The sequence below is a fragment of the Anolis carolinensis genome, chromosome 2 (assembly GCF_035594765.1).
Source record: "Anolis carolinensis isolate JA03-04 chromosome 2, rAnoCar3.1.pri, whole genome shotgun sequence".
Classification (NCBI taxonomy): domain Eukaryota; kingdom Metazoa; phylum Chordata; class Lepidosauria; order Squamata; family Dactyloidae; genus Anolis; species Anolis carolinensis.
In genome coordinates, this window is record NC_085842.1 from 71,368,067 (window position 1) to 71,381,049 (window position 12,983).

A 12,983-nucleotide genomic window follows, 5' to 3' on the forward strand; every position below is an offset into this window, starting at 1 on the left:
CTTTAACACTGGTTTGCTAAAGGTATTTGCCAGAAACTTTTTGACATTTCTGTTTTTTCAGCTTTGGGAGAAAGATGTCTAGTCTACATATTTTTCTGCAGGTACAGTTTCATTCAGCTTCTTGGTGTGCATTTTTGTATTGATTGGTTGGTTGGTTGGTTGGTTGGTTGATTGATTGATTCGATTCCTGGAACTGGTGGTCCACAACACGAAAGGTGGGCTTGTTTTCCTAATTATTACATGTTCTGTTTTCTTTTCCAGCTCCTTTTCAACCTTGTGAAGTAGGAGAGGGAAGATTTGGCAGGCTGTCAGTCATATACTGCAATCTGTTACCAGGTCTTAAAATAATGCTTAGAGAGTCTTCTTTTGGTAAAACAATGTATCTGGCCTATTTTGTAAATGTTACTTTTCAACCATAACTCCCAGAATTCTCAAGCAATAATTTCCCAGGAAATAGTAAAGACGTTTTAAAAATTAATTTTCAATAGTTTTAACTCATATCTTTAAATACATACATAGATAAACTGATATTTTTGTATGCTTTAAATCTTGAATGGCTTGTAAGTGCTTTGAATCTCAGTAGTAGGGAAAGGTGGTGTAAAGAAAGAGGAGGAAGACAGAGACTAGATTCAGATATATGATTGTATAGTTGATATATAAATTTAATGCTATGCCATAGTGATGTTTGCCTTTCAATTGAATGGATATTTTTTTTGACCCCCTTGCACATTTAATGGGCAAATTTCATAATCTCCTATGTGAATTCTCCGAGTCCTTTCTAAAGGTTGTTATCTGCCATTCTGAAACCTTTTTGTTTGATGTACCATATTTTCCTCTGAAGGCTAAACTCGGTTTAGATTAATATGGCAACACCTACTGGCTCAAGGTGTGATAGCTGGTAGAGAAGGCTGGATCTACATAGCTATATAATGCAGTTTAACTGCATTGAACTGAATTAAATAACAGTGTAGACAGCTCAGTTCAATGCAGTTAAATTGCATTCTGAAACTGCATTATTTGGCTGAGTAGATCCAGCCAGAGTTTAAAAATAGAGTTGAAAAGAGTGTTTAGTGAAACAAGGGTGTGGGGAGGATCTTCATTCCTACCAATGGAAGTCTTTCCCTACGTTCGGTGAAGGAATATTCTACCATTTGGTTGGTGGTATCCAATCCCCACTTCATTGCTTTGCTTCATTCTGAAATAAAGGCCCCATTGTTTTATTTCCAAAAACCTCATAAGAAGAAACATTCTTACGAGATTACTGTGGAGACACCACTTTCTTGCTAAACTAATGGAAAACATAGCAACAAAGGTATTGGCTTTATCAAAGGAAGGACATGCAATTACAATTGAAGCTAATCAGGGGAGCGAATAATCCCTGTTTCCTATTCATATCTATATGTATTTGCGCACTGCACAGCTATATATAAATCTAGAAATCTTTGTTGTGATTAGATATTTTATGTTAAAGCAGTTTTCAATTTTAGGTTAATGAGCCCCAGAAGTGAGTGCCTGAATCATGCATGGACTTCTGAAAATGAGGTGTATGATTTAAGGTCCTGTTAAGATCCCACTGGAGAAATGGGAATATGCAGCCTTAGCTTCCATATCCAGCAATAAGGCATGCTGGGAGTTACAATTCCAGAACATCTGGAGGGCTACATAATTTTTATCCCTTTCCGTAAGTGGTAACTCTTGAAGCAGAGGTTGATGAGTTTAAAAAATCCAAATGCTTGAAGAGATGAGCAGTGTAAGGGGGGGAAACAAGATGCCTTACAATGCTAACTTATTATTTTTCTTCCAGTGTGACTGCATTAGTGAAGGAGAAAAAGAATAACTAAATAGGAGTAACTGGTTTATTTTGAGACATCATTTTGTAGCTTTTCATGCAATATTGCTTTTAGTTCAGAGTTTTGATTGTATATATTTAGTCAAGGCTGTACAGTTGGATTTATGCATTGAAAGCAATTTTAGGTGTGGTCTGAGCCAATACAAATCTACCCACTGTGACTCCCTCTTCAAAATAATAACTGTTTATATTTATATTTTATACTTTTTGATTTTTTTTCAGGAAACACATCTCTAATTTTATGTGTGTGTGTATGCATTCATAATGTCAAAGAAGCTTGTTAATTTATTTTAATTTATTTTTATTTTTTCTAGATATTTTTATTTATTGAATTTTTCTCTCAAGATGGAAAATATATCGTGTGTCAATGTTTGACACAGGACCCAGATCCTTTGATGCCGAGAAAGAGCAAAGTCGGCACTAGACAGAAGAGCTGGAGTAGATGTCAAAGGTGTTTTTTTGTTTGTTTGTTTGTTTTGCATTGGACTAAGTAATGTTCTAAATGTCTGGTTAGCTATTGTTTCGTCTTACCAGCTTTCTGAAATGTTGTTGCTTCTATGCTTTATTAGTTATATTCTGGTAATATGTTGTGTTATCACTTTGTGATGTTGTTATATGTCTCTAAGCCCCCTAGGCAGGACATTGCCTTGTAAAGCAACTTAAATTTTAAGCTGGGATGTGTGAACACCAACCCCCATTAGTTCAGCTAGGACACCAAAGGATAAGAGGTGCTGGGACCTACATTCTATTAACATATTGAGACATGTAATTTGTCTACCCCTCTTTAAAACAAAAAGTGGGATTATTCACTGAAAATATATTTAGTCTAGACATGCTCAGCTAACAAATAAATTTTCTGGTTCTTAATCATTTTATTTCTCTAGATATTTTTATTTATCTACCATATCATGAAATCTCAATAATACACATACAACATTGGCATAGATTTACTTTCCAAGAGGAAGACATTCCATGAACGACCCTCACTCACAGCTGCAAACAACATGTTCCCCCCACTGGCGACATCCACATCAAAAAGACAATCCCAAAAATTGGTACCTTTCAATGATGAGCTGGTCATCATGCTTGTGTGCATGTGCATGCCTACTAACAGAAGATAGCATCTAAGTAAAGGCAGTGATGCGGTGGAGTCTCATTCTCTGGAGGCTTTTAAGCAGAGGCTAGATGGCCATCTGTCAGGGGTGCTTTGACTGTGTTTTTCTGCATGGCAGGGGCTGGACTGGACAGGTCTTCCAACTCTATGATTCTATTCCAAAACAAAATCCATATCTTTATTTGGGTAACCAAATAGAGACCAGTTTTGAGGACCAGGGATTTACCTGGTGTTGATAATAGTCACACTTGTCTCTCTTAAATTGCTTAAAAGTTTTTCAGCTTATAACACAAACTATTATTTTCATATTCAATTGTAGACAAATTGTATTAAGACATCCAAAGAGAATTTAGGTGAAGGTGGCTTAACATCATTTTGGAATTCATGGTGACAATCTTCCGATTTTTTTTCCAGCCAGAAACAAATATTTAGTTTATTTTATTTCGTGTCATAGAATCATAGAATCATAGAATAGTAGAGTTGGAAGAGACCTCAAGGGCCATCTAGTCCAACCCCCCGCTAAGAAGCAGGAAATCGCATTCAAAGCACCCCCGACAGATGGCCATCCAGCCTCTGCTTAAAAGCCTCCAAAGAAGGAGCCTCCACCACGGCCCGGGGAAGAGAGTTCCACTGCCGAACAGCCCTCACAGTGAGGAAGTTCTTCCTGATGTTCAGGTGGAATCTCCTTTCCTGTAGTTTGAAGCCATTGTTCCGTGTCCTAGTCTGCAGGGCAGCAGAAAATAAGCTCCCTCCCTCCTCCCTATGACTTCCCCTCACATATTTGTACATGGCTATCATGTCTCCTCTCAGCCTTCTCTTCTGCAGGCTAAACATGCCCAGCTCTTTAAGCCTCTCCTCATAGGGCTTGTTCTCCAGACCCTTAATCATTTTAGTTGCCCTCCTCTGGACGCTTTCCAGCTTGTCAGCATCTCCCTTCATCTGCGGTGCCCAAAACTGGACACAGTATTCCAGGTGTGGTCTGACCAAGGCAGAATAGAGGGGGAGCATGACTTCCCTGGATCTAGACGTTATTCCCCTATTGATGCAGGCCAAAATCCCATTGGCTTTTTTAGCTGCCGCATCACATTGTAGGCTCATGTTTAACTTGTTGTCCACGAGGACTCCAAGATCTTTTTCACACACACTGCTGTCAAGCCAGGCGTCCCCCATTCTGTATCTTTGATTTCCATTTTTTCTGCCGAAGTGAAGTATCTTGCATTTGTCCCTGTTGAACTTCATTTTGTTAGTTTCGGCCCATCTCTCTAGTCTGTCAAGATCATTTTGAATTCTGCTCCTGTCTTCTGGAGTGTTAGCTATCCCTCCGAGTTTGGTGTCATCTGCAAACTTGATGATCGTGCCTTCTAACCCTTCGTCTAAGTCGTTAATAAAGATGTTGAACAGAACCGGGCCCAGGACGGAGCCCTGCGGCACTCCACTTGTCACTTCTTTCCATGATGAAGACGACGCATTGGTGAGCACCCTTTGGGTTCGTTCGCTTAGCCAATTACAGATCCACCTAACCGTAGTTTTGTCTAGCCCACATTTTACTAGTTTGTTTGCCAGAAGGTCGTGGGGGACTTTGTCGAAGGCCTTACTGAAATCTAGATATGCTACATCCACGGCATTCCCTGTATCGACCCAACTCGTAACTCTATCGAAAAAAGAGATCAGATTAGTCTGGCATGACTTGTTTTTGGTAAATCCGTGTTGACTATTAGCAATGACCGCATTTGTTTCTAAGTGTTTGCAGACCACTTCCTTAATGATCTTTTCCAGAATCTTGCCTGGTATTGATGTGAGGCTGACCGGACGGTAATTGTTTGGGTCGTTCTTTTTTTCCCTTCTTGAAGATAGGGACCACATTCGCCCTCCTCCAATCTGCTGGGACTTCTCCTGTTCTCCAAGAACTCTCGAAGATGATTGCCAGTGGTTCTGAAATAACTTCCGCTAGTTCCTTCAATACTCTTGGATGTAGCTGATCTGGCCCTGGGGACTTGAATTCGTTTAGAGTGGCCAGGTGTTCCTGGACAACTTGTTTCCCTATTTGGGGTTGGATTTCCCCCAATCCTTCGTCCATTCCATGTTGCTGAGGTTGAAGATGGCTTTCTTTTTGTGAGAAGACCGAGGCAAAGAAGGCATTAAGCAGTTCTGCCTTTTCCCTATCCCCTGTCACCATCACCCCATCTACTCCTTGCAGTGGCCCTATCGCCTCCTTTTTCTTCCTTTTTCTACCAACATAAGCAAAAAAACCTTTTTTGTTGTTTTTATGTCCCTGGCAAGCCTGAGCTCATTTTGCGCTTTAGCCTTGCGAACCTTTTCCCTACAGGAGTTGGCTATACGTTTGAATTCTTCTTTGGTGATTTCTCCCCTTTTCCACTTCTTGTGCATGTCACTTTTGAGCTTTAGCTCAGTTAGAAGTTCTTTGGACATCCATTCTGGCTTCTTTGCACTTGTCTTATTTTTCTTCTTTGTTGGCACTGTTTGCATTTGCGCCTTGAGTATTTCACTTTTGAAAAACTCCCATCCATCCTTAACTCCCTTGTTTTTTAATATCGGCGTCCATGGAATGCCGCTCAGTAATTCCTTCATTTTTTGGAAGTCAGCTCTCTTAAAGTCCAGAATGCGTGTTTGACTTGTCTTAGTTTCAGCATTCCTTTGTATTGCAAACTGCAGGAGCACATGGTCACTTGCCCCTAAGGATCCAACCACTTCAACTGTATTGATCAGGTCTTCCACATTTGTTAAGATTAGATCAAGAGTTGCTGATCCCCTTGTTGCCTCTTCTACCTTCTGGACCATAAAATTATCTGCAAGGCAAGTGAGGAATTTGTTGGACTTTGTACTCTTGGCTGAGTTTGTTTTCCAGCAGATATCGGGATAATTGAAATCGCCCATGACTACTATATCTCTTCTTTGTGCCTGTTTGGTCAGCTGTTGACAGAAGGCTTCATCAAGTCCTTCATCCTGACTCGGAGGTCTGTAGTAGACACCCACGACAAGATCTTTTTGAGTCCCGGTTCCCTTGATTCTTATCCAGATGCTTTCAAGCTGGTTTCCCGGATTACAGTCTTGCATTTCTTCTGCAACGTAACTGTTTTTGACATATAAAGCTACTCCCCCTCCTCTCCCCTTTGTTCTATTTATGTGAAAGAGGTTATAGCCCTCAATGGTTAAATTCCAGTGATGGGAGTCATCCCACCAGGTTTCAGTGATGCCTATGACATCGTATGTGTGGTGCTGTGCTAGGAGTTGGAGTTCGTCTTGCTTATTTCCCATGCTCTGAGCATTAGTGTAAAGACATGTAAGCCCCTGTGACCTCCCCTCGAACTGTTTATTTGGGATTATTGTGCTCTCTGTACTTGGTCCTTGCTGTGTTTGTGCAGCCCTCCGTTTAGCCTTACGGCAGTTCCCTGTGGTCGTGGGTAATATAGTGTTCGCCAGGCTGTTGTTCCCCTCCCCCAGTGGATTTAGTTTAAAGTGCGCCTGATGAGGTTTGTGAGTCTGTGTGCAAAAAGATGTTTTCCTACTTGTGTGAGATGCACCCCATCGCTTGCCAGTAGTCCATCCTCTTGGAAGAGTAGACCATGGTCAAGGAAGCCAAAATGCTCCTCTTGACACCATTTTCTGAGCCAGTTATTGACCTGTACTATTTTTCCGGCCCTTGTAGAGCCATGTCCTACAACGGGGAGGAGGGATGAAAAGATCACATGTACATTATACAGTTTTAGCTTTGTTCCCAGAGCTCGAAAATCATTTGTGATCTTTTGAAAAGTATGCCTAGCGGTGTCATTGGTACCTACATGAATCAACATAAGGTGGGGAGGGTGATGGGGCTTTAGGAGCCTGCTGAGCCTCTGAGTGATATGGTGTATTTTTGCCCCCGGGAGGCAGCATGTTTCTCGAGCCATCCCATCCGGTCTGGAAATGATGGCTTCCGTTCCTCTAAGGAGGGAGTCACCTACTACCAAGACCTGTTTCCTTTGAGGATTGACAGGGTCCCTTTTGTGCAAGACAGTGTGTATGTCCCCTGAAGAGTGTTCCTGTTGAAGTGAATCATGTAGGTGTAAAGTGTTGTCCTCCTCCTCAACATCCCCAGTGCATTCATCAATGACAATCCATTGAGATACATCCGAGAGCCCATTACTCTCCCAAGGATGTTCCTGTTGCTCCTGGTCTATGATTGGGGATGGAGCATTTGCATGATTACATAAGTGTGACTGTGGTGATGCACTGTCCCCGTCAGGGCTATCCCCTGCGCATTGATCCAGGATGGTCCACTGAGTGGTATCTAAGAAACTGTGGTCCTCCACAAGATGTGTTTCCTGATTGTATGTTAATGATGTAAGAATTTCAAATCTGTTGTGTAAATGCAGCTGAGCAGAGGAGTTCTGTGGAGGCTGCCTGGTCCTGCGTCTCCTTCTATGGGTGACCTCCTTCCAAGCCTGAGGGTTGTCTACCTTTGAGTTGATCTCCCCATAAGGTTCCTGATCATGGTCTTGGTGGTGTTGGTGTGATGCAGGCTGCTGATCTACAGCAGCGTGTTGTGCAGTGTCCAAGAAGAGCTCGAGTGCCTGAATGTCCTTAAGGGTCTTAATACGGTGCTCGAGCTGTTGGATCCTCTGCTCCATCAGAGTCATCTGTTTGCATTTGGAGCAGATGTAGTTGTCTAGTTTTTGTGTGAAAAAGCGGAACATGCCACAGCTGGTGCATGTGATGGGAATGTTTTGCTTTTGTTGCATCTCTTGGTGAGCGTGGTGGCCAAGTGGGATCTTTGTACAGTTAAGTAATATGCACGCACTTTATGTGCAGACTGCAACAAACCACGTCTTTGTGTATTTGTTTATGTTGCTTTGTTTCCTGTATGTACTGCAAAGGATAGTTAGTAAAGGTGCCTTTACACTGGCAAATAAAGCTTTCCCAGAAACTCAATTAACAGGGGACAATGCCTGCTGTCAATCAACTTAAGTACCTGGCTCTCTTTCAACACAACAGTCACACAACAGTTACACTTTGACCACAGGAGCCAAGCCCAAACTCAGTTTAAAATCTTAGCCAAATCTTAGCCAAATCCTACCTGAAGCCAGGGAGCAAAAATGTCCTCCTGCTTCCTCTGCTTCTGCGAGAACCAACTGCCCTTCTGGGATCAGGCTCTGGCAGAAACTCACACTGGCAAATAAAGCTTTCCCAGAAACTCAATTAACAGGGGACAATGCCTGCTGTCAATCAACTTAAGTACCTGGCTCTCTTTCAACACAACAGTCACACAACAGTTAGACTTTGACCACAGGAGCCAAGCCCAAACTCAGTTTAAAATCTTAGCCAAATCTTAGCCAAATCCTACCTGAAGCCAGGGAGCAAAAATGTCCTCCTGCTTCCTCTGCTTCTGCGAGAACCAACTGCCCTTCTGGGATCAGGCTCTGGCAGAAACTCACACTGGCAAATAAAGCTTTCCCAGAAACTCAATTAACAGGGGACAATGCCTGCTGTCAATCAACTTAAGTACCTGGCTCTCTTTCAACACAACAGTCACACAACAGTTAGACTTTGACCACAGGAGCCAAGCCCAAACTCAGTTTAAAATCTTAGCCAAATCTTAGCCAAATCCTACCTGAAGCCAGGGAGCAAAAATGTCCTCCTGCTTCCTCTGCTTCTGCGAGAACCAACTGCCCTTCTGGGATCAGTCAAAAGCATTGCATAATAAAAAAGTTTAAAAGTGATAAAATAAAGGAATCACAAACAGCTAAACAGTTTTGGACCAAAAGTGGGCAACAGCAATCGCATTGTCCGTAGCTTTAAACAACTCCTCCTCCGTGCATGAGGTAGGGCATTGTGGGCAAGCATACATATGCAGAGTTGTTTGTTCTGCTCCACAGTCACACAAGGTGGAGGATTCTTCCAGGTAGTGTCATCTTACCAGGTTGTCTTTTGATCTGCCCACTCCGCTTTTCAGTCTGTTTAGGGATGTCCAAGTTGCCCATTCTTGGTTTGCCCCTGGAGGCAGACCCTCATGGGGGGGCCACCCAGTTTGGATTGCCAGGTTTAGCTGCCCAGAGGGACACCCTTGCTGTTACTGGGGGAACATCAAGAGGAGTGGTGGTTCTCATGAAGCCCTTCCTTGATTTGAGTCTGGTGGCTGATAGTCATGCAGTGGGTGACTTTCACAATGTTCGACCTTATTTCTCTCACAGTTAGCAGCAACTTCCTGTCACACATCGGGGGGGGGGGGGAGGCAATGCCAGCTAGCTTATAGAGTTTATCAACAGGTGTAGGATTAAGGCATCCTGTGATTATTCTACATGTTTCGTTCAGTGCTATGTCCACCTGCTTCGCATGGGCAGACTTTTGCCAGACAGGACAGGCGTACTCTGCAGTTGAGAAAGACAAGGCCAGGACTGATGTTCTTATTACTTGTGGGTCTGCACCCCATGCACTGCCACTCAGTTTCCGCAGGATGTTATTGTGTGCAGCTACTTTGTGCTTGGTGTTCATGCAGTGTTTCCTATATGTTAGTGTTCAGTCTAAGGTGACACCAAGATATTTAGGATGGAAACAGTGTTCGAGCTCTTGGCCTTTCCAAGTAACTTTCAGTTTCCTGTTGGCTTCACAGTTACGTAGGTGGAAAGCACACACTTGTGTCTTGGCAGGGTTAGGCTTCAGTTTGTTCTCTCTGTAGTAGCTGGAGAGATCTTTCAAGGCATTTGTGAACTGGTTTTCAACTGTTTCAAAATCTTTTGCTTGTGTTTTAAGGCCAAGGTCATCAGCATATATAAAGCTCTTTGTGAGTGGTGGTTGTGGCTGATTGTTCGTGACGATGTTAAACAAGGTCGGTGCAAGAACGCTGCCTTGGGGTAAACCATTCTTTTGCCTCCTCCATCTACTTTTCCTGCCCTGAAACTCCACATAGAAGCTGCGGTTTTCCAGGAGGGTCTGGACAGTTTTTGTAAAGTCAAAGTCCCAGGTGATATGGTAGACTTTATACAGCATTTTTCTATGTTGCACCATGCCATAGGCTGCCGTAAGGTCCACAAAAACTGTTCCCGTAATGCAGCCTTTCTCATAGCCTTCCTCGATATGCTCAGTCAGATGAAGAATTTGACCTGTACTGTTTTTCCCTGGTCTGAAACCTGCTTGTTGTGCAATAAGCTTAGGTTCGATGACAGGTCCTAATAGATTTAACAGCATCATCTCATATACTTTATATAGATGACATAAGAGGAAGATTGGTCGGTAGTTCCTGGCATTGGAGGCATCTTTACCAGGTTTTAAAATGGCAATGATCTTAGTTTTCCTCCATCCTCTGGGAATCTGTTTGTGTGCCAAGCATTGATTGTAGAATTTCAAAATCCAGTTTTCAGCTTTGGCCCCCAAGTGTTTGATTTGCTCCACCATTAAGTCATCTAGGCCAGGTGCTTTACCAGTCTTACATCGCTTGATAGCTTCTCTGAGTTCTTTCAGGTTTAGAGGAGATGACAACTGGTGGGTTTCAAGTTCTGGCACCCTGTTGATTTTCATCTTTACTCTGCTGCAGTTGGTTTTCCCATTCTGAATTAGCTGGTGAGCTATCTGGTCTGGTGTTACATTTGCATGTCCATGGTTGACCAGAGGGTCACTATCCAGGCGTCTCAGCAATTGCCAGGCTTTTCGGCTACTCTTGGACATGTCACGGTTCTCAAGTAGCTCTATCCAGCGGTCTTTCTTAGCATTAGCTATGGCTGTAGATAGTTTTTGGCCTGCTGCTATAGTCACATCACTGTATGGACTCTTTTGAAATAGTCTGAGATATTCCTGTAGCTGATTTAGTGATTCTTCATTTAGGCCTGGTAGGTAGCTTGTGTGACAGCCTCTAGGGATTGAGAGCCTCGAGGATCTTTTCACAGCTTCTACAAACAGGTCATAATTTTCTATAGAAGGTTCTATATCAGAAATAGCTGCTTCCAAGGTCTCTGTGAACTTTGTCCAGTTAGCTTTATTGAAGTTATATCTTCTGCGGAATGGGACACTTTTTGGTCTTACAGCTGCATATGCTACGCAGAATATTGGTCTGTGTTGAGTATTAGGTATCGGGTTTAATACCCTTTTAATGCATTGGTGGATTATGCTTTCATTTACAAAAATCAGATCAGGGTTATAACCACGCTTCCATCAGCCGCTATTAAATGATGGTGGTAATTTACTGTCATGAAGGAGGCTCATTCTACTATTGTCGGCCCTTGTTAGAACTACTTCACCATTTCTATCATCTTTGTCATAGCCCCAGACACAGCTATGGCTATTGAAATCTCCCACAACAAAATGGGCTTCATGATTATGACAATTGGTTGGGGGCGTGAAATATAAATCAGCCCCAGGTGGCTGATAAGGGAGGAGAGAAATATATCATATATTGCAAGCAATGGCCTCCAGGCTCTGCTGCTCAACTTGACCTTGACCCCATTATAAGCCGAGATAGGCTTTTCCGGCTCATAAAAAGGGCAGGAAAACCTGGCTTATCTTTGAGTATATATGGTATGTAAGTTTCACAAATGGCTCTAGGTTTCTTTTGCGGGTGCCGCTCTCCCACAAAAAGGGCTAGGTTTGATTCCCTTAAAGGGCCCTGAGGAAGATGGCAAGGCCCTAGTGGAGGGAGAAGCCCTGCTCTTTCCCCAAAGGGGGCGGTGAAGGGGCCTGGGCCTGTGGGCGAGAGGGAGGGATGCCCCACAGTGACTAGATGGCCAAGCAAGGAAGAAGTCTCTTTGGCACATGTCCAGACAGGCAGAGACCATAACATTGAGTCTTTAATGAGGGAAGTGAACAGAATTCTGGGAAATGTAGTTTAGAGTGAGGCCTTTTTAATTTTTTGCCACAGGGATCAAAACCTTCCTAAACTACATTTCCCAGAATTCTGCTTACCACCTTGTGCCTCCTTCTCCTCCATGAAAATGTTGGTGTTCATTCTCTCGGGATTTTAAGATAAAAGTGGATTGTTGGGAGTTGAATCAACCCTGTGAGGTAGGCAAAGTTGAGAGGCAGTAACTCCAAAGTTTACCTAGTAGGTTTTCTATTATTATTATTATTATTATTTCAAAGGATGGGCATTTATTGGGGATACTTTGACTGTGCTTTTCCTGCCTGGCAGAAGGGGTTTGGTCTGTTAAATTTATGTTGGTTAAAATTCCCTAAAAATCAGTGGATGTGCAAATCTTTCTGAAACTTGGAGGGAACGATGCCCTGGTTATGTTGTATCATTGAAAATAGGAATTCAAGGAGGCAGCTGTTTTTTAAAATGTTGTTCATAAAAACCTTTTTAAATTCCCAAAAATCAGTGGATGTGTGAAATATTCTGAAACTTTTGGGGGGGGGGGCAGTGGTAGATGTGTTCTACCGTTGTAGCAGGTTTCATCCCAATAGATCTAAAAAGAGGGAAGAAGATGCCCCGAAAGCTTATCTACTTGTACAATTACATAACAAGAAAGTAACTAAATTTTGTATATCATTATAGTTACAATACAGACTCCTTACAATATTTTAGAAACATTTTAGAAATATTTTGCTGTCCCTAATTTAGTAATGAATATTGAAACATTTTCTTCATTGAGCAGACAGGCCTACACTCAAGCATTCTTCACCATTATCTGTGTTGGCTGTAGATTTGCTGGCCAACAGTATCTTGATGGTCACAGTATTCCCAGACCTGCTTCATAGGTGGCAACAGAGGCCAGATGATACATCACCTGGGATTATTCGGTTAACCACTTTCTTGTGATACAGTCTAAAGTTCATTTGAGGCCTTTTTATCACTCTGAGCTGAGAGTCCTTCACTTAGGCTTCATTCTTATATATCTATTTTCTTAGCAGAAAAGCTGTGACTTAGAACACATGGGCTTGGTCTAACAAAAGAGTACTGCCCACCATATGGAAGTTCTACCTCTGAAACAAATTCTTTATACAACTGGATGACAAAGTTTCCTTCACATAAAGGATGTCCCTGTAGTGCTCCTTCTTGCAAGTCTTTTATATGAGAAAAATCTGAAAAGGATAAGC